The sequence below is a fragment of the Tenrec ecaudatus genome, chromosome 6 (genome assembly GCF_050624435.1).
Source record: "Tenrec ecaudatus isolate mTenEca1 chromosome 6, mTenEca1.hap1, whole genome shotgun sequence".
Classification (NCBI taxonomy): domain Eukaryota; kingdom Metazoa; phylum Chordata; class Mammalia; order Afrosoricida; family Tenrecidae; genus Tenrec; species Tenrec ecaudatus.
The window spans coordinates 38,433,612-38,460,818 of NC_134535.1; the positions used below are offsets into that span (position 1 = coordinate 38,433,612).

Consider the following 27,207-nt stretch of genomic DNA (forward strand, 5'->3'; position numbering starts at 1 on the left):
TTAAAAAAACTCTGCTTTATACCTTTTGCAAAGACATATTTTGAGTATGTGACTTCTCTTTGATAAAAATTAACATCTCATATAGTCACTTGCTGTAGGACTTAAATTTATTAAAAGGACAGCAAAAGAAAAAGAAAATCAGAGCATTAAAATGTTTGCAAGATTAAGTATTTCAACAATAAATTATTTTACTATGGTTTTTCTTACTAGGTACAGATATGCACCCACATTAAGCTATATAAGTAAAGTATGAGATATAGCTGTATCATGAACAGTGGCATCTTTGAATTCAGTTTGCTAAATTTTTTTTGGCAACACCCATAATCCAATATTTTCCTGATTTTCACAATGAGAACTTTGCCTTGAAGATTTCTGTCTTAAGCTTTTGTTGAAATTTGTATCGCTGAGTACAATTACTTATCACTTGAACAATGAAATATAGAAATCAATCATCTTGACAATGCCAGTAAAAATATATCATTGGAGGTGACTCACAATTCATTAAAATTCATATAATGTTCTAGCATATAAATCCATAAATGAAAACTATTGAAATCATTCTCTAAAATATACTTTATTGAAATCATGCTGAGTAACTAACTATATATGACTATAAATTATAAAAGCATGTATTTTGTATTTTGGTACTGCAAAGGCTCACAAAATGAACAAGAGCTAAATCTATTATCAATTTTACTAGTATACTATAGCAATGATTCATATAAAACTTTTATTTAACATTCTTGATTAAAGTAGACTGCTGACATTTTTTATGTAACTCCCTTGGGGGGTAAGCCAAGGAGTCTTAAATGTCTCTGAATCGGTTTGAAAAATATTTGAGGCAGAAAATACTGGTTTACTTAAGGGAAATTGTAGCTAATGCTTTTTGTTGTTGTTAAAAAATTTTGAAAGTGTCAGGGCTGCGTACCATATCAAGCAATACCCTAACAGTGATTAAAAGGGGAAAGTATCATTCTGCCCAGTGATAATTTTTCACAGCTGAAAAGACTCAGTGTTGTACTTGGCAAAATACATCAGCTGGCTTAATTTTTATCAAGGATTCACTGGAAATTTTGGCATTGTAAGCTTTTACCTGTGTTTTGTTTCCAACCCTGTGAAAACAATGGAAAATCAATGCCTTTCAAGAGTGAATCCATATTGTCTTTCGCAACGGCTGTGTGCTTTTGAAAAGACATTGCAAACACTAATTGGCCAGTCGTGGAGCTAGGTGAAAGTAGAGGACTTCACCGAACACTTCCTCTTGTTCTGATTAAGTGGTCTAAAAAATAGCACGGACACGATCTTTTGAGTGTAACTTCTAGAAGAAGATGGAGCACCGTGTCCTAGGTTAAGACACACATCTTCTCAGTCTACCGTGTCGGAAAGTAAAATCAGTTTTCTTTTTTAAGCAGGTGGTCGAAAATGGTTATTTCCATTTTACTAAATTTCAAAATACTTGAATGTCGAGACAAAGCAGATTGCCTTTTAGCATCTAAATTCCGCACATTATCCTGGCTTTCCGGGCCTCCCCCACCCCCATTTTCTTGTCCCCTTATGAAAGAAGGGGGCTAGTTGTAATGTACACGTGAGTTACAAGAGTCAAACAACGCTCCGCATGGAGAAAAAGCAAAGTCAGGACGAAAACGGGGATTTTTTAAACGCAGATCCTACAGGGCCTGTTTGCACCGGCCGCCAGCGTTAACCCGTGAGGCGCTCGGGGCTGCGGCGTTGGACTCTGGAGAGCATCTCCGAAGAGTCTCCGGCCGGGAGGGGCACGGCAGGATGCCCCGCGCCCGCTCTCCTTCCCGGAGTGGGCGCAAGCCGAGGGCACTTGGTGTGCGGTGCGTGCGTCCCGACCCGGGGCAGGTTTGGAGTCGGGTACGGGGTGGGGCTGAGAAAGGGCCACAGTCGTTCGAGTGGCCGCCGAGGCGAAGTCCGCCTGAACCTGTCCACGTCAAGAGCCTCCGTCCCGTCCGCCCGCCGGCCCATTTCCAGGGCCCCGGGGGACGGCGGCCCGGGCGGCGTCTCAGGTGAAGGGCGCCCGCGCTCCTACTGCGGCAGTCGTGGCTCTCCTGCCTCCGCACGGCGCCGCAGCGAGCCGACCCCTCGCCCCGGCCGCGGCGGTGACTGATGGAATCACCGCCCCGCGCGCCCGAGCCGCCCCCTCCTCCCCCGCCGCTCCCCCCGCCCCGACACGTCATGGAAACACGGACGTCAGAGCCCGCCAGCCAATCGCAGGCATCAGCCCAGGGCAGGGGCGAGCGGGAGGGGGCGGGGGCAGGGGCGAGCGGGAGGGGGCGGGGGCAGGGGCGAGCGGGAGGGGGCGGGGGCAGGGGCGAGCGAGAGGGGGCGGGGGCAGGGCCCAGCCGCGGCTCTCCGGGAAGGAAGAGGAGGAGGGGCTCGCGGAGGCGCGAGTTCCCCCGCCCCTCGCTGCGGCCACCCTTTCCCGACCGCGCGGCAAGTTCTAATCGCTGGGCGCACACTCGCCAGCCGGGGGCGCGCGCGCTGGGTCCTCCCCTTTTAAACGCCCCCTCGGTGCCGAGCCGCGCCGCGCCGCGCCGCTCTCGGGAGCCCCGTCCGAGTCGCGCTTCCTCCGTGCGCGCGCGCGCGCACCCGCCCGCCCCCAGGCTCCCCGCGGGCCGCGTCACGTGACCGCGCCCAGCCGAGGCAGCAGCAGCAGCGACGGCGCGAGCTTCGGCGGCGGCGGCGGCGGCGGCGAGAGTAGTGGCAGCGGGAGCAGCTGCGCCGCCAGCGTGGAGCGGGAGGCGTGCGGGGGTGAAGGAAAGGGAGCGCCGGACCGGAACGGGTGAGAGTTCTGCCCCTGCCTTCCCCCGGCCGTCTTGCCGGCCACCCGGTGCAGCCAGGGCCCCTCCCCGGAGCGGCGCGCAACCCCTCGTGTCCGAAGCGCCCCGGGGACCGCGGGATCCGCCCCGAGCGGCCCGGGCTGTGGGGCTCGGGGAGTGGGTGCACCCTCCCGCCGCTCCCGCTGCGGGCCACTGCGTGAGGCCGGCGGAGCTGCCCGTGCCGGAGCGGCGCGCCCTGTGTGCGGCTCTGCGGAGCCCGGGAGGCGGGTCCTGCGGGGACGCGGGCGGCAGCTGGGCTCTGGGCGGGGGCCGGGCCGGGTCGGGCGCCGCCTCCTCCGCCGCTGCCTCCTCCTCCTCCTCCTCGGGCGCCGCCGCCGCCTCCTCGCCGGGCAGCGTGAGTAGGGAACCCCGGCTGTAGGACGCCGAGCCTCTGGGCTCCGCGGCCGCCTCATCCTCGAGGTGCAAGCGCAGCTCCGCGTGGCGCCCGGAGCCGGGCGGGCGGGGTACGGACGTGCCGAGGACCAAGCCTCCTATCTCTGCGCCTCGCGTTCCCCCTCACTGCCCCCCGACCCTCCCGCAGCGTCCCGTACACCACCCCCCCGAAAATGGTTTCTGTTGCTGGGTGAGGTGAGTGGCGAGCAGGTCACCTGCGGGGAGGCCGGGCGGGACACCGGGGACGGGGTCCTGCCAGCCGGTTGCCGTGCGTACTGCGGCGGATTCGGGAGAAGTTGACGGGGGCTTTCGGGGTGGGGGGTTGGGGGGGTCGTCACAGGTTGTCTCCTGCCGAGCGGCGCGCCCGGGGAGGGGAGACCGTAGACCGTAAAGGTGAGCTGGTTGCTCAGCGTGCGCCTCCGCGCCGGGTCCTGCCGGCAGTCCCCGCCCAGGCCAGAGGGACGGTGCTCAGTGGGCGACGTGTCCACACCCGCGGGTCCTTGGCTGCGCCCGAGCCGCTTGGTCGAGCCGCAGCCCCTCTAGCCGCCGGCCGCCCCTGCCCGACTCGTGGTGACCTTGAGGGCAGCGGTAGCCGGCGCTCCGTCTCCCGGCACCCAGCGAGGGTCACCCCTCTAATCCCCGGCCTGAGCACCCCCCGCCCCCCTCCTCCCGGGCGCGCTGCGGACCGGGATGGGAGCTGGGGCCCTTGGGTGGCCCCTAGCCGGGGCTGTTGGCCGGCGTGTGTCTTGCAGGACGGTGGTTCCCCGGAGTTGGAGAACCACCTCGCCTTGCCATTTTATCCCCCCCCCCCCCGTTTCAGTAAGAGATTTCTAAGATGTGCACGGTTGCTTCCGATTCATGTTCAAGGACTTAGTTGGGTTTTTAAAAAATCCGTCCAAACTACGTAAACCAAAACCAAAAATCCTCCAACAAAATGCTACACTCGCTCGCGCCTCCCTTTCGGAAAAGGTCTCCAAGAAAGAGCGAATGCCAGTGCCGGGAGGGCATGTGCTCCCCTCATTTATTCCATCCTGCCGGAGAAGCCCGTGGCTGAGCTGGTTACCGGCCTCTGGGTCTGGACTGCAGTCCCCCGCCAGGTTGGTCTCCGTTTGCATTTCATTCAGCAGTTTTCTGCGGGACTCGCGGTGCCGGGAGCACTTGCCTCCTGAGCGAGCGGTGTAGCGGTGCTGGAGCCAGGGCAGCAGGCGGTGGTCAGGGGTAGATTGGGGGGCTCTGTAGAGCCACATCGTGTTGGACTTTCCCCCGCAGACACATTTTTACTCTGCCCTCCGGGTTTCGGAGCGCTGCAGACAGTCACCTTTGGCTGCTGGGCAAGCTACTTTGCTTGGTTTATCTATCATCTAAATGGCTCCTGTTGATATCGATTGCTGTTCATGATGAATTAGTTATGCGGATCTTTTTATGTGTGTAGCTATCTGTATGCACATATGTAGACGGTCTGCTTTTCAACATGGAAGCCTTTGTTGTGTTTAACCTCCCCCACCTGAAGACCGTCTTCTTGTAAAATAAAGCTCGTGTTCCGCGTGGGTGTGTTTATAATTCTTCTCCGGGCCTGGTTTGTATGAGACCCATGGGTCAGAGGGTGTGGAACCCTTTGGATGGTGGTGGACGGCGGGGTGGATGGAGGGCTAGGTTGCTCAGACCTGCCTCTTACACACTGCCCTTGGTGTGTGACTGGAATGGATTGGGGAGTTAAGAGGGATTGGAGAATCTGATTTTTATAGTTGTGCTTTTCTTTTGAACCCCCCTTCTTTTTCCTTTTCTCCCCAGCAGGTTCAAATTTGAAGCAAATGGAAAAGGTTTTACATTTTAAATTGTTTATTGAAAACCTTTGAAAACTAGTATTAGAAATGGGCTTAGCCTTAATTTCAGGGGAGGGGGCATTTTAGTTTCTACCTTGCTTTGCATGAGACAGTAAATTACTGTAATTAAGGGTGGATCTGTGTCCTGATTTTTGGCTGGGTGTAACTGCAAGGATCTTTGAAAAGTAACCGTTATTTTCTACCATATAGTCTGCAAAGTGAGTCATATTCGGGTGAGTTGAGGACAGCGCCACCTTTAATTTAAAATTTTGTGATTTTTCTTTTATTACAAAGGCTAAAAAGGAGAGTATTTGCCTTCTTGATTTTTATCAATTATTTCATTACTGGCATGCTTCAGTTTTTCCACTTCTGTGTTCATTGTTTCACTATTGGGGAGACTTTCTGCCATTGTATGGGAAATCATGGTTTTGAAGCGGATACTTGGGACATAATATATGATACTGAGATGTGAAAATACCGTTTTAATCCATGTTTATGGTCATTTAACAGGAGGATTGGTAGAGTGGATCTACATAGAGAAAAAATAAGAAAAATGATGGCTGCTTTGTGAATGGTGCTACATGAGGGTGACTACCAACCAACCGTGATGACAGTTTCACATTTTTATTAGCGACTATGCTATTAACAGAAGAGTCTAAAATATGCAAACAACTTGTCATCTTCCAACAATAACTCTTTTAAAGTTTTAAATTGATGTTTAAATAATGCCGATGAGGAGTTCTAGCAGAAGTACTTATTTTCAAAGTTATTAGAGAGTGTGGTGGGAGAAAGGATTTTTGTATGTGACTCCTCTTTAATGCACTTCCGATTAATAAAAATGGAGTTTTCATGCTTAGGGAAAAATGCTTTGGTGACAATTAAATTGGTGAGATTTCTCTTCCCCTCCCACTTTGCTTACTAACCTCAGCCACCCCATCAAAAATCTATGGTATAGAGGTAAAGTGTGTTTTGATGATTTGTAACTGCAAATATAACACGAAGAACTGGTTTTAGTGCTCCAATAATAAGTATAAGCTTATGTAGGGATGGTTCCAAGCATAGTTCTAATTATAAACGACATGATATTACTGTCCTGTTTGCATTTAATTTTTGATTTAACATTTCCAGTTCCTTCATGGATTACTAAAAACCTACCTGTAGAACTATAGGTAAGTCTATAAATACTGAAATTAAGCAGAATATCTGAAGTAAAGGTGATTTATATATTTTTATGTGGTCTTTTTCAAGCTGTGAAAATAAAATCCCAGGTTAAAGGATTTTATTTGTGCAGTTAGGTTGATGTACACAGGGTAGTTGTTACACATTCTTTTGCAGGTTTTGATAGAAACCGTTCTTTCGGTGAGATTTATTATCTCCTTTGGCATATTAACTTCATTTTAGATAGAAAGTCTTTTATTAATTGAAATATAAGTTAACAGATTTAAAAGCAAATAACTGATTTATAATGTAATCCTTTTCAATATTGACCAAAGAAAGAGTATTTGCCCCTTTCTTCTTATGTGTTACCACATACAAAGGGCCTTAAAAAAAAATTAGTGGGAAAATGCCATTATATCGTAATTCCATTTTTCGGTGAGCTTTTTGAAGCTCCGCCCTCCACCCCCTTACATACAGCTAAAACTGGTCATTTTTACATTTTAAAATGTCATTTTGGGAATGAAAAACCACCAAATATAGTAAAGAATCAAGAGTCAGAAAAGTAAAAATTACATCTCTACAGTTCAGTTGAAAGGATAGTTAGTTGCTAGTAGATGTCATGATGTGTTCTGATAGCATGAGTAATTATTTTGGTATACATAGAACCTGAAGAATGCATGAAAAAGATGAACCAAGAGTTGAAAGAATAATTTTCAAATAGAGATAACCTTTAAAACAAGTTACTAAACTTTTACAAGGGTTATATACACATAGCCACCTATGCATTGTTTTAATTTTTTATTATGACATTGCAAAATACATGGAATATATTTACTGGCCACTTAAGACAGTTACCAACTCATGGCCCATCTAGTTTAGTTTAGGATTTGAGCCAATAAATATATCTCATAAATAGAGGTTTAGGAAAGAAAACGTAATGAAGTTCTTTGTTTTATGCTTTTAATTTATAGGACAGCTCAGTATCTTCTTGAACCTTAAAGGTTAGTTTTGTGTATTTTATTGTGTACATGTCATCATGCATTTCAATTTTGGGGTAATCTTGTTTTATAGTAAGCAGCTAAAGATAACATCATTTAAATTTTTCTGCCTTAATAATAATGCCTTTGATTTGTGAAGTGCTTTGTAATTTTCCAGACTACTTCTATATGATCTCATTTGAGTCTCACAAAAAGTAACTTTGTGATATGAGTATGGTAGACAATTGTACAATGCCTTCCCCACGGGTAATACGATTTGCCTAGGCCCTACGGTCATATAGTGGGCTGGTCGATTAGCCAGAATTGGAATCTAGGTGGCTTCTTTTGCTTCAATGCTATTTCCATTATATGTGTTTTTGAAAGTTATGTAAGTTCATAAAAATCAATTTCTAACCAGAGTAAATTTAATAATGGAAAATAAACAGGTTTTATTTGGATTTGGCTTTGTAAATGCATTCATTGGATATGTTTCATATAATGTAAACATAATTTACTTAATATAAGTACATAATTGGAACGTTTGAAACACTACTTTTTAACATTGCGAATTGGCTTTTTTTTAATGTTATGAATTTTGTAATAAAAGACCTGCTAAATGATTTCTATATTAAAATGATCCTTTAATATCTGTTTTTAAAGAATACACTTTTTTTTCCTGCCAAAATGTTTTTAGAACATTTTGCCTAAATGCTTTGGAAGAAGCAACTTGTTATTTCATAAAAATAAGATTGCTAGTTTCTGAAATCTAGAACCTTGTAAGGTAGTGGGTCTCCTCCATTAGCGGGCATGAAAATCATCTGGGAGAGATACTGAAAGTACAGATCCTTTGGCATTGCCCTGCAGTTCTGATTCCACAGATTTGGATTGGGGCCCCAGTAGTTTTTTTGAGAGGCACTGACATTGAATATGTAATGAGGTTATAGTTATATGGTTGATGTCCCTTTATAAATTCTGAAGATGCCATTGAATCATTTAATGATGGACCAATCTTTGTTATTGCTTTCCAATAGTTTTGACCACTGTGGCAAGTTAGATGTATTGATTTGGTGGTCTTGTGACAATTGTAGAATTCTTTACAGTTTAAAATACTTTAGTTATCTGTGTGTATATTCTCTTCTTTCAGAAGACTAGTCTGTGGTTACTTAAGTTACTTCCTAAGTAAATAGCCTGCACTTGTATTAAATTCTATTTATAGGAAAATTAATTTCAAAGCAAGTCTCTATAAAGAATATGTTGAACATTTATTTTTGATGTTGCTCCAAAAGCTTGGGGCTGCTGACCCTTTCTTAGGGTGTGTTTTGGAATTATAGGTTTCAATTTATTAATAACTGCTGAAATCTAAATTAGTGGTGGTTTTTGGCAGAGAGAAACTCAGAAAAGCTCTGGAGAAACCTTTCCTCATAACTGTTAAAAGTTATAACTTTCAAAGTAAGGCTTCTCAAAATCTCAGGTAGCTGTGTTGTATTAGTTTTAGGTTGCCTGAAAAACATCTTAAAAAGGATTTGACTTTCATTTAAAAGATGTTTTTTAATAACGATTATTAGCTATGTGGGTCTATTGTTAATTAACCTAGTGAGCTAGTTTGCTCCCAGGAGGAAAATTTAAAACAATTGTAAACTCACAAAATTCTCAGATTTGCTGATTGAACCTGCCTTTCATATTTGTGCTGGGATTTTAATGTTGTTATTTTTAAATAGCTTTCCCGCAGCTATTTCTTCACTGAAACATTCAGTGGTTCTTCATTTTTCTTTCTCGAAACATGGTGATGCTATTATAAGATAGTTCAGTGTTTTAGAACATGTGCTCTGAGAAATGTTCATAGAGGATTCCTGGGGAAAGGGGGTGGGGTGGGGGATGAAGACAAATATAAGTGGATAGATCCAAATGTGTGTAGTGTTTTGCTGGTGTATTTCAGAGTCCCTTCTTGTGACGCATCTCACTGTATCTCCACTTTGCACACCTCCAGGTGGTGCTATTTACATAGAACACAGTCTGGATGGCACTTCCTGGAGTTGGCCAGTGCTGCAGTACTGAATTATTGTTCATCGTCTGACGGTCTCACAGATACACCTGTGCGTTTTCTCTTTCTTTGACCAAAAAGGCAGTCTTGGAACCATCGAGTTGGTTCTGATCATAGCTCCCCTCGGAGCATTTCCCAAGCTGCAGTCTTTAAATTAAGGAAACTGCCACATCCTTTTCCGTCAGTGACTGGTGGTTTTGATTCCCCAATCTTTCAGCTAGCAGCTGAGTACTTAATGAACTGAGCTTTATAATCTATGCCTTACCTTAATTACACACGCACGTGTGTATACACACACACACACACACACACACACACCATCAATAACAACACTAACCCATTGCCATCATGTTGACTCCCAGGTAGTCCTAGATGGGGTTTCTGAGACTATATATCTTTATAGGAGCAGATAGGTTCATTTTTCCACCTGGAGCAGATAGACGGTGGGTTTGAATTGCTGGCTTTGGCTAGCAGCCAATACATGCCTCACCCATAGCACTGCTAGGACTACTTTCTTATCCTGATGAAAACCAAACTCGCCGCCATTGAGTCGATGCCAACTCCTCGTGACCCTATAGGACAGAGTAGAACTGCCCTTTGGGTTTCTGAGACGAGCTCTTCATGGGAGTAGATAGCCTAATTTGCACTGCGTGCCTGGTAGCTTTGTACTACTGACCTTAGTTTAGCAGCCCAGTGAGTAACTACTCTGCCAGCAGGGTTCCTTCTCGTCCTGATAAACCAGGACACTGCCATGGAGTCACCGCCTACTCAGAGATCCGATAGGACAGGGTAGCACTGTGCATGTGGGTTTCTGAGACTAACTGTTTACAGAAGAAAGCCCCATCTGCGGAGCAGCTAGTGGATTTGAACTACTTACCGTACTGATGTTGTGATTCGCACCTCAAGGTAACATGCTACGCCACCAGGGTACTTATAGCCTGATAAGGCCCCTCAGTCTTTTTGTTTAAACCTGACCATCCCTTTTCCATTTACCCTCATTGTTTTTGTAGTTTGGATTTCCTGGCTTTAGTCGTTTGGGTCACACTTGTCCCACCTAATTTTATATTCATTTGTCTTGTTCACTCATGTCACTCAGAGATAATATAGTTAAAATTGCGATGAGATGAGTTTTTGAGGTTATGTAGTTTTAATCAGTACTTTTGGTAAGTAGATTTATGATTCATACATTGTATAGGTTGCTTTGTTAAAATAAAACTCATATGGTTTAGGAAATTCTTGGCGAAATTGTAAAGCCTTTTTATCTTTGAAATTCTAACCTTGCTAAGATGGTTTTATTGGACAACTTGCTTCATTTCGGGAGGGCAGCTTTATTTCATAAATCCATTACCGGTCAGTAGAATTTAGCTTCTACATAGGAAATACTTTTTCACTTCTGAATTTAGTGTGGCGATTAGTCTGCTTATGTAAAAATTTATTTGGGTTATAATAAATCATTATGGTAGCAGTAAGAAATTGTATTTTAAATGAACTAATTTCATTGTCCTTTGGCTTGTGGCATCTTTTCCTTTCATCAGGATTGATGTTATTAAGAAGTTCTTGTTGGATTTGTACTCCGTTGGCACATTGCATGATATAAAATGCTATTAATTTAAAGTGCATTTTATAGTTTACAACTTAAATGATGATACTCTTGTAATTGCTATTTATTGATAGGAATATTGTTGGAACTAAGTATTGAAATCTCTGTTTGCTACAGGTTCTAATTTTTCTGGGAGAGTTCTTTTCCATGACCTGAGAGTGAACTGTTGTCCGTGACGGGTACAGAATCACTGTAGGCATCAGGAAGAAGTGTAGGTATACAAGCTCTATTACCGTTTAAAAGAGTAGTGGCATTCTTCCAAATGCCCTCCTTAGGTCAAGAGCGAAAGCTGTAATTTGTCATTTCTGTTGACTGCTCCTATAATCCATGGAGTTGTAATTTCATTTACATGCTGCTCTTGTTGGGTGCCATTGAGTCTGCTTCTACCCATCGTGACCCTGTGCACATCAGAACCAAACACTGCACAGCCCTGCACCGTCCTCCCAGGTGTCCCCATGCCGGAGCCCATAGGTGCAGCCACTGTCAGTCCATCTCCTTGAGGACCTCCCTCTTTTTCGCCCCTCTTCCCCTTTACCAAACATGATGTTCTTTTACCGGACTGTTTTGCCATCCCTGTCTCTAAGGAGCCTTCTGGCCTTACTTCTTCCAACACAGATTGGTTTGCCTTTTTAATGGTCCATGATACTTTACATATTCTTCTCCAGCACCACAGCTCAAAAACATCGATTTTTCTGTGGACTTCCTTTTTTAATGCCAAGCTTTCATGTGCATATGATGCAGTGGAGAATACAATGGCTTGGGACGATTTGTATAGATTCAGTGTATAAACCTGTATATTAAAAATGAATGAAAATAATAAAAGTTGCTTTGGCAAAGATTTGCCAGTGAAACTGATGCAGCTAAAACTATACAAGTGTATTTCTATTTTCATTGTTCTTCAAATTCCTTAAGCTTTTATGTACCTCCTTCTTGGTAAGATTGAAGAAGGAATTCTGGAATTTGTTCATACTTTGGTATTAGAGTAGTAATTAAAATAGTTGGTCAAAGGAGATAGTTTTGTTAGTGAAAAAAAGAAAATAACATCTAGAAGGGGCAGAGTTACATGGAGCCAGCAAAAGTGAAATAGGTGAGTGCAATAAGTTTTTATCTTTTTCTACTGTGACACATGTATGTACAACGTATTTCTTTGCTTCAAACCTGCCCTCTTTTCTATTTATGAAACTATGACCCATAATTAATGATGCTATAAGAATAACAGTTTTGTTGTCTGTCTGCTTAAAAAAGTGATTCATGAGCCCTGGAGACTGTTGCCCTTAGTCACCTTTCAGGTCTGGAAATGAACTCATCCCCGCGTCTCAGTTTTCAGCCAAACAATAGGCATTTCTATAAAGCGAAACAATAGCACTAGTGAGGTACACCCTCCTTACTTTGATCTACCATTTGAGATCAGAAGGACACCATTCAGCTATGGACGAGTTTCAGAAGGGTTAGGAAAGGAGGAGGAACAGAAATAGGAAACGCATGGAGGAAGTGGGAAAAGTGATGCTATATTGAGGGGATTACAATCAATGAATGAAGCAAAATGTGTATGAATGACTGGATGGAAAACCAATTTGCCCTGTAACACCACCACCCAATTCACAATAGTAGGTTTAAAATTTTTAAAAGAAGAAAAAAATGTTTAAAAAAAAATAAAAAATATTTTTGAGCTTCAGGAACTTTTTTCTTTTGACACTTCTTACAACAGTGGTTGAAACGATGGAGGTAGAGGACCTTAGTGTAGCTAGGAGGCTGACAGTGTGGGAGAGCCCCTCGGAAACAGGAACGAGGTGACGGATGGCAGGCCCCTGAATTCCTGTGTCCAAAACCAAAGATCCGATAGACATCCCATTTTCCTTTTCCATGGAATAGATTTTGGTTTAATTAATTAATTTAATTAATTTGTTTTTGAGCTTCAACTTTAATCTTTTTGTATGCATTTTTCGAAATTGGGACCTACTTGATTTTCTTAACTCATGCTGGCATCCTTTCTTTTGCTAGAAATGTTCTCCTTTCTCAGACACTATATCTTTATGATATTCCTGTCTGAGACTTAATCTAAAACTATTGATTTGGGATTTTACTCTTTGATGGCATCTAGGGACTTTCTAGATTTAAACATGAAAGTTGGCTTTTCCACTGCCATTGAATTGACGGACTTTGTATAGGATTTCTGAAACTGTAAATCTTTATGGGAGCAGACAGCCTTGTCTTTTTTTCCTGTGTTTATTCCCGCTCAGTCATGGCATATGAAGCAAATCCAGAAAACAGACCCGATGGACAACATGTGGATGAATTTGAATGAAATTATTGTGAACTGAATCCCCTTTAGAGATTTCATCTCCTGGAAAACAAAGGCAGTGTGAGCATTGCGTAACACCTAACTCTTGATTAGCAGTCAGAAACCAGGTTACCCTGCTCACACAAGGTGGCTGACCACATCGCTTTGAATGTGTATTGCTGCACAGTCCTGGCAATAAGCCAGTTTCCGAGTTGGGCTCCTGAGACAGCTCACCGTGGCTTTTCCAAATCTCCCCTTCCAGAGATTCACTTCAACCTGCAATTTTTCCCATGCAGATGCTGTTTTGCTTCACCCAAATTTAAAAATTCAGGTTTGTTAGAGCTTTGCTTCAGCTGTGACTGAACTGATTTGAAGCCTAGAATTAAAGTCTTGTGGTTTTATGTAATTTTCTTTTTGTGCTTTTAATTTTTTTAAAAAATGTGTGCCCACGGCAGATATACCAGTTAACATTTATCTGGTCAACTTCTACTCAGGGCATTCCCATGTGCGTTAGAGTAGATTTATGTTTCGTAAGATTTTAAATGACTGCATTTTCAACCAGACCATTCTTTAAAAGCACCTCTGCGTGAATGAACCTCTAGCCATTCATTTAGTAGCCACATTCGTAAATGTTTTCCACCGTCCAAGGACTCAAACTGAGGTGTATCATCCCAAATTTTTCATAATTTATTTCTTTATTGTTTTAGGTTTTCCTTGTACTTTATTATGTAACTAGTTTAGTATTTAATGTTTTATGTGTGGTACACTGTTCTTAATTCACAAAGATAGATTTACTGAAGAGCTAAATTAACCAAGATTTCCAACTAAAGAAGTTGCATATATACTGGCATGTAACTTTACTCTGCCAAAGGTAAACGAAAATGAGAGTAGAATTCTTAAAAAGCCCTAAGTCCACAAGGGAAAGGTAAGCTTCACAGCAGAATATTGGAAGGAGCTGGCTGGATTGTATCAGACTTAGTAGACACACAGTCATTAATGGAAAAATCCCAAAGCAACTCTGGATACAAAGGGGTTTCAAAAAGTTTGTGAAAAACTTCCATAATGTTTTAGTTCTGTGTTTCCAGAGCTTTTTTAAAAACATTTTATTAGGGACTCATAAGACTCTTATCATAATCCACACATACATCAATTGTATAAAGCACATCTGTACATTCTTTGCCCTCATCATGTTCAAAGCATTTGCTCTCCACTTAGCCCTTTGCATCAGGTCCTCATTTTTTCCCCCTCCCTCCCTGCTCCCCCCTCCCTCATGAGCCCTTGATAATTTATAGATTATTATTTTGTCATATCTTGCCCTGCCCGGCGTCTCCCTTCACCCCCTTCTCTGTTGTCCGTCCCCCAGGGAGGAGGCCACATGTAGATCCTTGTAATCGGTTCCCTCTTTCCAACCCACTCTCCCTCTACCCTCCCATCCAGAAACTTTTTGAAGCCTTCCCTCCTGTTGTAAAATCCCCAGAGTTAGAGGAAACTAAACTACAGTGGGAGGAAAACCAAACTTCTGGTTGGAAAATGAAGAATACTCAGCTCCCTTTCTCACTCTGAGCTCTGAGACCCGTTTCCATTATCCTTGCAGAAGACTGTAAGCTTGTTTTCTAGAAAAGACTAAACTTAGTGGGGAATATTGGGCACAGTTGTCAACCAGGGCACTACACTGAAACTATTTAGGCTTACATGTTTACTGGAAGGACCTGACCACTTTCCCTTACTAGTTTTCAGACTGCTGGCAACCAGAGTGGAGGTGTCTTTACGAAGAGCTCTAACTTGGACAGGGGAAAAGACAAAGATTCTGATGTAGGATTAGACGTGTGAGGTTGTCCAAAGAATACAATCAACTCCATTGCTAGAGAGCCCCACCTGTGGCTCCCAAGCTTCTAGTTCGTTTATTCGTGTCACAATTTTTCTCTCATAATTAAAATAATTAAAAATGTATATTCATTGAGGTACAATTGACATGTAGTTAGCTTCACACACATAAAGTGAAAAAAACCTGTCATGATTATATATTTACTGCTGGCACCATCACCAGAATCAACTTGGGCACGCAGCTACCCCACTAAAAATTTCTTTGTGCCTCTTAGCAGTCTCCTTACATTCCTTCTCATCTTCTACCATCAAGTAATCACTGGTCTGGGTTTGTTTTGTTTTATCACTATAGCTTAGTTTGGATTTTCAGTAACTATATGTACATGAGTTGTACATTTTTTTAAATCACTTTATTGGGGGCTTATACAACTCATCACAATCCATTTATCCACCCATTGTGGCAAGCACATTTGTACACTTATTGGCCTCATCATTCTCAAAGCACTTTTTTTCTACTTGAGCCTTTGGTACCAGCTCCTCATTTTTCTCCCCCTCCCACCCTCCCTCCCTCATGAACCCTTGATAATTTATAAATTATTAATTTTTATGTCTTACACTGACTGATGTCTCCCTTCACCCACTTTTCTATTGTCCATTTCCCTGGGTGAGGGTTATATGTAGATCGTTGTGATCAGCTCCCCCATTCTCCCCCTACCTTTTCTTTACCCTCTTGGTATCGCTACTCCCATTATTGGTCCTGAGGGATTTATCTGTCCTGGATTCCCTGTGTTTCCAGCTCTTATCTGTACCTGTGTACATGCTTTGGTCTAACCGGATTTGTAAGGTAGAATTGGGGTCATGATAGTGGGGCAGGTGGGGGGGGGACCATTCAAGAACTACAGGAAAGTTGTATGTTTCAACGGTGCTATACTGCGCCTTGACTAGCTTGTCTCCTCCCGCTACCTTTCTGTAAGGGGATGTCCATTTGTCTACAGATGGGCTTTGGGGCTCCACTTTGCACTCCCCCTCATGCACAATGATACGATTTTTTGTTCTGGGTCCTGTTCCCTTCGACACCTCATGGTCACACAGGCTGGTGTGCTTCTTCCATGTGGACTTTGTTGCTTCTCAGCTAGATGCTCGCTGTTTATCTTCAAGCCTTTAAGACCCCAGACGCTATCTTTTGTTAGCTGGACACCATCAGCTTTCTTCACCACATTTGCTTATGCACCCATTTTGTCATCAGTGATCTTGTCGGGAAGGTGAGCACCATGGAATACCAGATTATTAGAACAAAGTGTTCTTGCGTTGAGGGTGAGTACTTGAGTTAGAGGCTCATTGTCCATCTGCTACCTTAATACTAAACCTATAAATATATGTACCAAGATCTGTTTCCCTATTGTCATATGTAAATATATTTACATATGTACATGCCTGTATTTAAATCTCAATAAATGCCCTATGCCTCCTAGTTCTTTCCTCTGTTTGCTTTTACTTTGCTCTTGTCCCACTATCATATTCAGCCTTCATTTGGGTTTCAGTAATTTCTCTTGGTTACATTGCCCTTGATCAAGCCCTACCAGGTCTCTTACACCTTTCTTGCCATCAATCACTTGTTCCCTTGTCCCTGTCCCTGGGTTTGTTAACACCCACTTCCTTTCTCCTGCCTTCCCCTCTCTCATGTGCCCCACCCCCCCACCAATCTCAGCCCTGTTTTCTCCTCTGGATTGTTTATCTCACCTATTTTATCTAGATAGAAATGCAGAGACAATAGTAAGCCCCCAAACAAGAAGAGCAATACAAAGCAACAAAAAAAACCAAAAAAAAAAAACTGGCAAAGAAAACCCTATAAATAGTTCCAGGTCTGCTTGTTGGCCTTTCGGAGTAGCCAGGTCTGGTGGGATGCCATGCCAGGCGTAGTACGTTGTGTTCTTAGTCTGACTTTTTTCACTCTGTGTGATTATTTAGAGATGAAATTTTTATATTGTGTATATTAATCATTATTGGTTATTGGGGATTAGTATTTTTTGTATGGCTACATCACAATTTGCTTGCACAGTTCCTTGGTGAATAATACGCTGGGTTCCCATAACATACTTGTTCTCTGGTGAAGCATCTCTTCATACCTTTCTGCCCACTTTTTTTTTTCCTTTCTGCCCACTTTTTAATCGAGTTGAATTTTCTTTAGATTTCTACATAAAAGTACTTTGAGAAGCATTTGCACTATGTTGAAGTTGGTGACGAATGTTAATAACAGATAGGTTATAGTATGATACCTAAACTGAGGAAGTAAGTAACGCCGCCAGCATTGTTTGTAGAGCTGGAGTTAGGTACTGTGTTAGTCTGGGTACTTTAGAGAAACAAATCCACAGAAACTCATGTAAGTACGCATCAAGAAAACATCCCAACCTAGTGCTGCCCTAGCCCACAAGTCCAACATTAACCTACATGTCCGACACCAATCCACAAAGTCCTCCTCCATCTCACAGAACACACACCATGACACCGACTGCAGGAGGAAAGCCGAGTCAGTGAACGTGTAAGCATCTCAACGCTGGCAGGGTCTCCACATGGCTGCTCCAGCACTCAGGGCTGCATCAGGCTAGGTCCATGCAGCTTCTCCTCTAGGATGTCTTGCAGGAAGTGCGCTTTGCCAGCTGAAGCGGGGAACTGGCTAAGACAGCTGCACCCTGGTCCGACCATCACAAAGCAAGAGACCCAAGAATTCCAAAGGCAAGGCTCATTGAGCCATTTATCTCTCTGCCCTTCAATTAACTCTACACATGTTTATTAGCCAGGTTGGCACAATAAACTAACTCTGGTATTAAAACAAACAACTAGAATATTAAAAATACTAGTCCCAGTGGCCTCAGAGTATATTAGAGAGGACTGCTGATGTTTAAAAAAAAACAAGGAAAGACAGCCTTGTATATGTTTTCTAAACAAAATTTACTTCATGTATAAGTTTGTCAAAGTCCAAAATGTATGTATCTCTATATGGGGTACCTATAAATAGATGAATAACCTACATGTGTCATTCAGGTTCCTACACCTGCAGTCTTGTAAAAATCGCATGCAGAACTCAGGATTACTATGAGCAAATTAGTCAATTTATACAAGCACCTAAGTGAGCAATGTGGACTTTATTGAGGATATTGTAGTGAATGGTCTATAAAAACTTAAAATTTTCTTTATTTCCTAGATGTCTGTCCTAAGTCTTCCCTCACTTTCCAAGTTCAAGTTCCTTGACCCCTTATATCAGTGGTTCTCAACCTTCCAAATGCCGTGACCCTTTAATACAGTTCTTCCTGTTGCGGTGACACCCCCCCCCTCCTCCCACACACACACCATAAGATTATTTTCGTTGCTACTTCATAACTGTAATTTTGCTACTGTTGTGAATTGGGCAACCCCTATGATAGGGTTGTTCAACCCCAAAGGGGTCGCAACCCACAGGTTGAGACCGGCTGCTCTGCGTAGAATAGTTCACTGCCATCATCTTTAGTTTGAAGAGTCTCTGTTCCCTCATGACCTATCTGCAAGCTATGGAACCACTGCTGCTGAGCCTATTCTGACTCACAGCCATCCTTTATGAGGTTTCTGAGGCTGTACACCGTACAGGGGCAGATGCCATCGTCTTTTTCTCTCAGAGCAGTTGGAAAGTTTCAACAGCTGACTTTGGGGGTGATGGCCCATCACTTAATGGACAGCACCACCAAGGTTCCTGATTCACACAGGTATCAATTCGTACACTGACACACACAAACATACATGCCAAGGAGTTCAGAATTTTTTAAGGATATTTTATTTCCTAACAATTACACACAGGTCTCTGATTAGCCTGGTGTATGATTTCTTTATATTTCTTATCAGGTTAAGTATATATTCTTTTTAATGTCAGCTATTAATACTATAGAATATGGAATTGAAAATGACTTTAATAAATCTGCTAAGGTGTAGATACTTTTATAGGTATGCTTTAAAAGTTGGTTTGAAAATTCCAGGTTTCTCTCTTTTTTAAGAATTTGATTGATTTTTTTAAATTTAATTTCTTTGACCAAACTAGAATCTCAGAGATAGAGGCAATTATCTCCGAGATGTTAGAATTTGGGGAGGAGGAAATAATATGTTTTTGTCAAGGTAGCATAAAAATAGACCCACCACTCTATATGGAATAAAATCAACATCTGTGTGGCTGCTGTTTACCTGCCAGGTAGTTTCTAAGCAATTACAAATATCAACTCATTTAAGTACATGGGTTCAGTGAAATCTGTGTGCAAGATAAGCTCTATAGAAAATGAAAATGGTTATTAATGGTTTTCAGAAAACAAAGTGGCTTACATCACCTTTTACCAGCTAAAAATCTAATGTAGATTGTATTATGTTTGGAAAATGTGGAAGAGAATAAAAATAAAGCAAAATCACTTGCACGCCCACCTCTGACATATAGCCAACTTTAATTTTTTAATTATTTCTTCCTTGTACATATATATTAGTATGCTAAATGTAGGTGTAATTGTATTATATTTTTAACAAAACTACATCATTTTCTCATAAAAAATTTCTAATTTGTATTTGTATTGAATTATAATGGTCCAAACGCACTACCATCAAATTGTTACCAACTCACAGTGATATGTGGATTTCTGAGACTAAATAACTAACAGAGGTAGAAAGAAAGCTTCATCTTTCTTCTGAGGAGCAACAGCTGGTAGTTTAGAAATGCTGACCTTGTGATTAGCAGCCACCAGTGTTACTGAATGGTACTGAAGGAAGAAGTTCAGCTGCATTGAAAGCATTAACCAAAAACAAGGTTCCAGGAATTGATAGAATACCAGTTGAAATGTTTCAACAAGTTGAAATGTTTCCAAAAGCTGATGAAGCATTAGAAGCACTCAATTGTTGATGTCAGGAGATTTGGAAGACTACTTATCCAACTGACTGAAAGTGATCCATATTGCTACCATTTCCAAAGAAAGGGGACCCAATAGAATGCTCAGATTCCAGAATGATATATTACATATCACTTGCAAGTAAGAATTTGCTAAAGATCAACAACAGTTACAGCAGTAGTTTGACAAGGAGTAGATTCTACTGAACACAAGATGTGCATTTGAATCATGGTGCTAAGAACCTTGAAAATACCATGGACTGCTAAAAGGACAAACGAATTTGTCTTGGAAGAAGTACAGCCGGAGTGCTCCTTAGAGGAAAGGATGTACCTTGGACATGTCAAGAGAGACCGCTTCCTGGAGAAGGACTTCATACTTGGTGAAACAGGGTCGGGGTGGGGGGTGGGGCGGGAAGGAAGGCCCCCATCACAGTGGCTGTAACAGTGGGTTCAGACATAAGAACTGTGAGGATGGTGCAGGTGTGGGCAATGTTTCCTTCTGTTGTACATAGCACTACTGTGAGTCAGAACTGACACAGTGGCACTAACAACTAGTCCAGATGGATGTTGTGATTTTGAGTTTTTCTGTTAAATAATCTTAGGGCAAGCACCTTTTTTTGTATGTGTCCATCTGTATTGCTGTGCATTTCCTTTGTAGTTGTTGGTTTTAAAGAATTTAGGTAGGTTATGATCTTTGGATTAAAGTTTTCTTCCATCATTCTGTTTTTCTGTGTAACTGATCATATTGGTACTCTTTGCCATTTTTTGGTTTGCTCGTTTATTCTTAATGCCACTGACTCCTAGGTCTTCACTATACTTTCTCAGATTCCCATAGTATTTTTAAAAATTTATTTTCAAATCATTTACGCAATGATTTTGTGTATGTAATTGACACCTCCGTGAGATGTTGAGTTTGAGGATTACGTCATTCATTCCCATTAATGTCTATGCTCGCGCATAGTAACCTTATGGGACAGAGTGGAACTGCTCTTCAAATTTGAGGATAAGGACTGCTAATGTTAATTTTTTTAATCATTTGCCCTGGGACAGTGTTTTATACACATAAGATTCTGCATGACACCAATATTTGTCATTTATTCATTCTTGATCCTGAATCCCACTGACTTGTGACTTCTATAACATACTGGCTTTGTCTATCTTTGAAACTTTTTGGGTGAGAATTTAGCATAAGCCACTATTTCTTTTAATGTTATTTGACAGATAACTTACCTGAATGAAATATTAGAGAAGAGAAATATTTTGTTATAACTATGCTTTATGAAGTACCATAATTGTTCCTAAAAAGCAATTAATCATAGTCCCCCATTTATACTTCTAAAGGACAGGATAAACTTTCCTAAAGAGAATATTAAGAAGTCTTTAGAAAGAAAAGTTTTATTTTAAAATGTCATTAAGTAGTTGAATGGATTTTCTAAGTGCTTCTATGTAAATTAATCTCTTTTTGTTTGTTTTTAGGAAAGGAAAAAAAGACACTTAACTAACCTCAAAAAATTTTAAGTATAAATGTATGTTAAAAATTAACGCAATTGCTTCTTAGCCTTTTTGGATCAGGTGGAGAAAAGTTAATACAAAAAAAGTTCAAAGTTCAGGTTCAGTGCTGTTTATGGAAGGTATCATACATTGTTGTTTTTTGCGGGGGGTTTTCTAATCACTGAACAAAGGAAAACTTAAATTTTGGTGTAAGTTAGTTTCTTCAAGTAATATGTATGTGATCTCTGCTAGGTTGTAGCAGCTGTGAACTGCACAGAAGAGATGCTGTTATTTGAGCTCTATGTAATGCCTCACTCAGTGTGTCCTCTGGTCCATCTCCTTTGTTAGCACAGTTACTCATTAAGTGCTGTCCGTCCAGTGAGTCAATATAAATATGTGCACATGTTTACATCCTGGTTTTTCATCTCGTCCCTGAGGACATGGGAACAGATTATTTCGAGTTACTCTTACACAAACAAAGAAGATATTTTATAGAACTAGCTATTAATCTTCGAGTAGCATGGTTTTGCCACCATTGTGTCATAGTCTTAGAACTCTTGATGGTTATCTCTGTCCTGTGCCAGCATTGCTGCTGAAGGGTTTTTATTTTGGGACAGCATGAATTCTTTATATATCTACATACAGCCAATGCAGGGGGCTGCCTCTCAGCTGTAAATTGAGTCATATCTTGAACTTGCTTCTACTATCTTCCTGATATTTATATTCAACCCTAGATTTCAGTGGATCATTTCTCTGAAAAGGGTTGTATTTGTGAAAACCTCTTTCCTTGCATGAGAAAAAATTCTTAGTGGATAAAACCTTGGGAAAAAAATAATAAAAACCTCTGAAGAGACTCTTGGTTATGCCCTTGGAGAATGTACTTATCACCAGGTAAGCAACATAAATTGAATGCCCCAGGAAGTGGAAAGGAATAATTCTTGAATAATTTGGGGCCTTAGAGATTATTGTTGAATCTAAAGCTACAAATGTATTTGAAAGGTTGTGGTTCATCTTGGAAATTCACCGATGCTAGTGGTTTGGGCACTTTGAGATCAGCTGACAGCTGTGGAAGTGGGCCATGGCAAAGGGGAGGGAGAATGGGACAGATTATGTAGTTGGTTGAGTGTCGCTCCTTTACATATAGTAGCTGTTATTGTGTTGTGGAATAGATTTTGATTAATTGTACCCCTATAGGACAGAGTAGTATCACCCGTTATGATTTCTTAGACTGAAATATTTATGGAAGGAGCCTGGTGGCACGATGGTTCAACTGCCAACCAAATAGTGTAAGCTTTAAAAACAAAGCAAAACAAAAGGTCTAACTTTCAAGCCTACCAACTGCTCCACTCAAAAAAGATGAGGGAATTTGCTTTTTCATACTTTTTTGAAACCCTATGGGGAAATTCTACTTTATTACACTGGACCACTATGAGTTAGAATTTGATATGAGATTGTCGATTCTTTCTTTCTAAGAAAACACAGGTGATTTCAAACTCTGCCCACCTTCATGATACCAGCAGCTGAAGTCTTACTGCTATACCAGCTGGGCTCCTTTTCTCTCGGTTATTAGGTGCTGTCTAGTAGATTCCTCCTCGTAGTGACCACATGGGCAACAGAAAGAAACAATGCATGGTTCTGCACCATTCTCACAGTTGTTAAGTGTGAGCGCATTGTTGCAGCCATTCTGTCAATCCATCTGCCCGAGGTCTTGTTCTTCTGTCACGGACTCTCAGCTTTAGCAAGCACAGTGTCTGCCTACATATCTGCATAGTTAGACACAGCCTTGCCACCCTCCCTTCTGAGGACCATTCTGGCTGTACTTCTAAAAGTCAAAGGTCTAAAGGGATGAAATGTACCTAATGAACTGTATCATGGCATATCTCATGTTGAGGTCAGTGGATAATGGCCCTGTATTGGCATGCAGCTTAATGGACTAATGGCTACCTGGAAAAAGACTCGAAGAAGGATGGGAAGGGATGGACAGTAATGTCTTTCTTTGCCTAAAGCCATATACCCAACTTCTGAACCATGTAAAACAAAAGTAGAGAACCAGAAAACTGGCAAGAAAGTTCTGTAAGAAACCAGAAGGCTGTGTGTTACAACTGATTTCTCTTTAGATATTTTACTTAGACGTTAAGCATTCAGCTGCTGGCAGAGAGAAATGCTCAGCTGTTAACGAAAGAAAGGTCACAGTTCAAACTTGCCAGCTGCTCTGTGACAGAAAGATGTGCACATCTGCTTTTGTAAAGATTACCACCTTTGAAATCCTGTAGCACATTTCTACACTACGATAGAGTAGCTGTGAGGTTAGAATCGACTCAGCAGTAGGGTTGGGTTTTTTGATCGGGAGGAGGTGGGTTAGTATGAGGCTAGATGAACAGCGCTATTTAAAAATCTCTTTACAGTGAGTTTATAAGAATGGTAGGTTAGGGAAACAAGGTGAGGTGAAGTTCAGTTGCATGAAGATCTGATTTCCTGTTGAATAAAAGAAAGATTGCATTACTACCCCCTAGAAAAATTCATTGCCATTGAATTGACTCGGACTCATTACAACCCTGTGTGAGCTTTCCATGGTTGTGAATCTTTACTGGAGCAAACAGCCTCATCTTTTGTCCAGTACTTCAGTGGCAGTGCCACCAGGGCTCCTACAAACCAAACTCACCTGGCACCGAGTGGGTACTGATTCATAGTGGCACTAAGATAGAGTAGAAGTGCCCGTTTACAGGAGTAGAAAGCCTTGTCTTTCTCCCGCAGAGTGGTTGGTAGTTTCTAACTGCTCACGTTGCACGCAGCAGCCCCACACATAACCAGTGCACCTCCAGGACTACTCTATGGAGAGTTTTCATTGTCTCTCCATTGCGCTTTCAAGTCGTAGTAGGGTTGCCAGATAAAATGCAGGACAGAAGGACACATAGTTAAATTTAAATTAAAGATACACAAAAATAATTTCCTAATATATTCCTAATATTTTCCATGCAAAATCTTGGACACACTCCTAGTAAAAACAAAATAAGAAATTACTACTCCGTTCATAGAGGTCTAAATAAAGGCATGTACATATGCAAATATATTTGAGGATGGGGAAGATCTATGTGCATATATTTATAGGTTTAGTATTAAGGTAGCAGAAGGACATTGGGCCTCCCTCAATGCAAGAATACTTTCTTCTATTAAATTGTCATTTTTTGATGCTCACCTTCCTGACACAACATCTGAAGACAAAGTGGGTAAATAAGTAAATGTGAAGAAAGCTGATGGTGTCTGGCTATCAAAAGGTATAGCATCTGGGGTCTTAAAGGCTAGAAGTTAAACAAGCAGCCCTCTAGCTCAGAAGCAATAAAGCCCACATGGAAGAACACATCAGCCTATGTGATCAGGTACTGAAGGGATCATTATTGGGCATCAAAGAGTAAAAATCATATCATTGTGTGTTCACCTCCCTGATACGATTACTGAAGACAAATAGGTGCATAAGTAAATGTGGTGAAGAAAGCTGATGGTGCCCGGCTATCAAAAGATATAGCATCTGGGCTCTTAAAGGCTTAAAGGTAAACAAGCGACCATCTAGCTCAGAAGCAACAAAGCCCACATGGAAGAAGCAAACCAGCCTGTGCGATCACGAGGTATCGAAGGGATCAGGTATCAGGCATCATCAGAACAAAAAATCATATAGTGAAAGGGGGAGGGGGAGAGTGCGGAGTGGAGATCCAAAGCCTGCTTCCTCCCGCCCATCCCACCCCCCAGTATTATGATCCCAATTCTACCTTACAAATCTGGCTAGACCAGAGGATGTACACTGGTACAGCTAGGGACTGGAAACACAGGGTATCCAGGGCAGATGATCCCTTCAGGACCAGTGGTGTGAGTGGTGATACTGGGAAGGTGGGTTGAAAGGGGAAACCAATTACAAGGATCTACATGTGACCTCCTCCCTGGGGGAAGGACTGCAGAAGAGTGGGTAAGGGGAGACGTCAGACAGGGCAAGATAAGACAAAATAATAATTTATAAATTATCAAGCATTCTTGAGGAAGGGGGGAGTGGGGAGGGAGGGGAAAATGAGGACCTGATGCCAGGGGCTTAAGTGGAGAGCAAATGTTTTGAGAATGATGAGGGCGATGAATGTACAAATGTGCTTTAATTTACACAATCGATGTATATATGGACTGGGATGAGTTGTATGAGCCCCTAATAAAAAATAAAATATTAAAAAAAAAAGATTTACAACCTTGGAAACCCACAGAGGCAGTTCTGCCCTATTGTGTAGTCTGTAGTGTCACTCTGAGTTGATAGTGACTCAGTGGTATTGAGTTTGAGGTTTGGTATGTTCCAGGTAGACTAGATGCTGGGGATAAAGCAGGAGTCTCAGGATAATGTAAACAGTGAACATTGCTCAATGTTCATCCTCAACTAATCTGCAAGTTTGATTTCACTCACATGCCTCTGAAGAAAGGCTTTCTGATAGACTGAAAAAAATCAGCCTGACCCATTTCTCCTCTGACACAGGTTGTTACCATGAATCAGAATTAACTCTCTGAAGACATTTTTTCAAAGTAGGTAGTCTAATGAAAATGTATTGCTCTTCACATTTATCATAAGTTGGGGCTAAGTAAGCAAAATAAAATTGTGTAAGTGATCAGTTCAACTTTTGAACTAAATCTCTGTTGCTCACTGCCCTATTCTGCAGCTTGTGATGGATGTGCAAAAATGTGTTGTTCTCTAGATATTTTGTAACCCGAAGAATTTGTGCAACTGATAAGATTAACAGTACTTTGATTTACAGTTCACTCAGTTGTCCTCAGTTATGTAGAGCAACATTGATGAAACCTCTTCAGCTATTTTATTTATTCCATGGTTCAGCGAGTAGACAAATGTCCAACCTTGGCTGGATGTCTCATCTTCCCTGCAAATGACCTTGCTCTAAAGTAATTTGTAAGGTGGGTGCCTCTGGGTTCTTTTGTAGGGGTTCTGCATTAATTAGCACTACTATCTTGGTTTTCTTTGTACTTGGAGAGGAGAGTATTCTTTGTGTTTTTGTGCTTTTTCTGAAATATAACTATTCAGCATGAGTTTTCTTCCATATTTTGTCATTCTAAGAAAATTTCATAAATATTTAGAAGCATCCAAGTAGCTATGAGGATGAATCAAAATTATTGCTTCTGGGTGTCCAGTTGATATATGCATGGATTTATTCCAAACAAAATGTATTCACATATACCTCTGTGATCAGTGGGTGGCTGCAAACAAGTTCTCTCAGTAATACTGGCAAGGTACTTCAGAATGGTCATTTTAAAAATCAATTATCTTCAAATTGCATATTTTCATAAACCCCTCATACACTTGTCTTTTCCTCATTAGGGTACCTCCCAAACATAGAAAGGTCCCTGCAAAGCCGTGGCTTCCAAGGGGATCTGTTGAGTCAGTTAAATTCAAGGCAGAAAGGTCAGTTAAGTTCAGCTCAGAAAGTTACAACTGTTTTGGGGGATCCCAACAGGATAATCTTGATAGATGTCCTTGAATAATATAGGCAAACCTGTAGGTCTATTAGGAAGAAGTTAAAGTGAAAAGCTACATTGGTGCGGAAAAAAGACCAAAAGCTGGTTATCTTTTTTCCTCTGGCAATACTCCTGTTCATTCTTAAGGGTAGCAAATATTGTCTTATGAGAATTACCCCATTCAGCATACATCCCTGATTTTGCCTCATTTGGACTGGTTTTGTTACCAAAACTCAACACCTAAGAGGAACATGAGAGGTGTCCCGCCAAGGACTCGGTGTAAATCAAAGAACACGAGTTTTTCTCTAAGAAAAGTTTTATTGGTATGTAATTAACATCATAATCCAATAGGCACATCAAGAATTGTACAATCAATACAATCAGTATTAGAA

General features: G+C 41.9%; 1 protein-coding gene across 4 annotated transcripts in view; it reads left to right on the plus strand.

Moving 5' to 3' along the window:
* Window positions 1–2,662: 2,662 nt before the first annotated feature.
* The window catches only part of ATP2B1 (ATPase plasma membrane Ca2+ transporting 1), a 123,034-nt gene continuing 98,489 nt past the window's right edge, over window positions 2,663–27,207 (plus strand). The window contains exons 1-2 of one of the 4 annotated variants that reach the window (XM_075551192.1): window positions 3,178–3,431; window positions 10,953–11,050. The gene's annotated coding sequence lies outside the window, so the exon portion shown is untranslated. Of the gene's footprint in view, window positions 2,807–3,177; window positions 3,432–10,952; window positions 11,051–27,207 lie in introns of those variants that run through there. The other 3 variants (XM_075551191.1, XM_075551189.1, XM_075551188.1) reach the window with 3 other exon arrangements.